The sequence below is a fragment of the Bidens hawaiensis genome, unplaced genomic scaffold (genome assembly GCF_021521415.1).
Source record: "Bidens hawaiensis isolate Kalapana, Puna unplaced genomic scaffold, B.hawaiensis_p1.1 tig00024057_1, whole genome shotgun sequence".
In the NCBI taxonomy this organism is placed as follows: domain Eukaryota; kingdom Viridiplantae; phylum Streptophyta; class Magnoliopsida; order Asterales; family Asteraceae; genus Bidens; species Bidens hawaiensis.
Window position 1 is genome coordinate 229,553 of NW_027493795.1, and position 2,312 is coordinate 231,864.

The 2,312-nt window shown below is 39.1% G+C and overlaps 1 pseudogene; it reads right to left on the reverse strand.

Moving 5' to 3' along the window:
- Window positions 1-415: 415 nt before the first annotated feature.
- On the reverse strand, window positions 416-2,096 carry LOC143568704 (AAA-ATPase At3g50940 pseudogene; annotated as a pseudogene).
- Window positions 2,097-2,312: the final 216 nt, after the last annotated feature.

The following is a 2,312-nucleotide window of genomic DNA, read 5'->3' on the forward strand; positions in this document are numbered from 1 at the left end:
AAATTCCAAAAATGAAAATACTTATAATGGTTTGTTTTGAGACACCTCTATTAAAAAGATCTGGAAATGAATATAAACTCCTCTCTCGGATTTTTAAGTTCTTTTACAATATATGTGCATTAACTCAAATCATAAATCTCTTTATTGAAATAAATGCAAACGCACTTCTAGCCCAGCCCAATATTTTTGTAATACTTATTTGGGCCAAGACAAACAAATCCAAATATTGATTACTCATCAATCATCATTCATCAAATCATCAACCATTAAGAAATTGACATACAACTCCAGCAGATGTTACACTATATGTTTAAACTTGTCTATGTCAATAAACAAAATAAAACTTTTGATAATATCTAAGGTTATAGAATTAAACTTGGGTTATTCAAAATACTTAATACCTGAAAGTCTGAAACTTGTATTAGAATAATTCCTCAACAATTTCATTCTTTTTCATTTGTCGTTTCTCTTTGCTCTCTTTTGCAGCCATTTCTTCTAGTTCCTTTGCCTTTGCCTTGGCCTCTTCGTTTTCCTTCCTCTTCACATCAAAAAACTCAACGAGTCCACCAAGAGCAATGTCGGGTTCACCGTCCTTCAGCAGTTGCTCGGCTACCTCAGCCGGGGTGATCTCCACCTTCCCCAACAAATCCTCAATCTCTTCAAACAACTTATGCTCGGTGATACCAAGATAGTTACATGCCAACAATCTAAACCCACACGGGGTGCAATACGACCATGTGGATGTGCACATCCATACGCCCCGGGCAAAGAAGTGCCGGGTCAAGCTTTTCTTTCCTGTTTGTAGTAAATATTATGATTCTTTCATCGCCACAACTCGACCATGAACCATCAATGAAGTTCAAAAAACGGATAATGTCACCTGATTGAAAGATAAAAAAACATTAATTATTACCATATTTATAATCAATACAGTAATCATTTCTTTAATCCTTTACCAGCCAATTATTAATTACTTGAAGCATAAATTCCCATTATTAATAGCAATAAAACTGGAGAAAATAACTAAACTATCATGTCATATAACAAATAATATGAAATAATTAGTTTGGGACTAGTTACCCTCTGTATTTCGTGAAACCCTTGCTGATAATAGCCTCGACCCATAACCGTAACCAGCGCATCAGCTCAATCAAGGAACTCGGCCGAGCAATCAATGTCCTCAACCACCAAAATGGAGCGGTTCGCAGTCGCTACCAACAACCTTCGCAGCCCGGTGTTTGACGCAATGCTAGTCAAGTCCAAGTCAAAGATATCAAAATTCAAATAATTGGCCATGGCCGCAACCGAACTCGAATTCCCGGTCCCAGGTGGACCATACAACAAGTACCCTCTCTTCCACGCCTTCCCGACATTCCTATAATACTCTCTCCTCTCCACAAACCGATCCAAATCCCTAATCACCGTCTCCTTCACACCCGCGTCCATCACCAACGTGGCAAATGTCGCGGGATGGTCTAAACTGACCGACGTCCACATCCTTGTATTCGAATCCACGGTGAATATTCTCACGGTCTTCTCCTCTAGCTTTCTCGTTTCGGCTTGGTTAATAATAAACGGTAAGTACTTGTTTAATGCGAGATCCTTGTGTTTTCGGTTAAACACAAGCTCCAACGAACGTTGATCGGATGCGGTAGAAGACCCGTAAATGAATAATCCATCGGGACTGAAATAGCCTTGTGTAGGTGGTGTATTGGTCTTGTTAGAAGCCAAATACCAAGTGAAGCTTACACCATTTAAAACATCAGTGAAGGTTTGATTAACCTCCATTGCCACATTAATAATGTGTTTATGGGTTGGATTATTGGTGACGTTGAGGCGTTGGTTATGGGTGGGTGTGGGTGATATATTAATATTATTATTATTGAGTCGAGATGAGAGGTATAGATTTGCCGCCAAATCTGGTTTTTACGATACTCATCGAATTCGTGAATGACAATTGTTAGCTTTCGGGATGTTATAAACTTGTTGATGAAGTTACGGAAGTAATGTTGTAGCTCAGGTGGTAAGTAGTTGTGAGCCACTATCGCCGCCGCAGCGACGGAGCCGATGGAGGAAATGGTGTTGGCGTAGAGCATGTGGCTATGGTTGATGAGCAGGTAGATAATGATGGTGTTGTAGGGCAAGGTTTTACATTACCTTTTATACATAACAAATTATCAGAAATTCTTCTTGATCATAACTTGAGGACAATACTTGCATTTAGCATCAATTTGTTTTGGTCCCCTCTGAGTAATTGAAACGTGTGACCATGCATGAACTGCACATGATTAACAGTGTTATTATCAAGATTA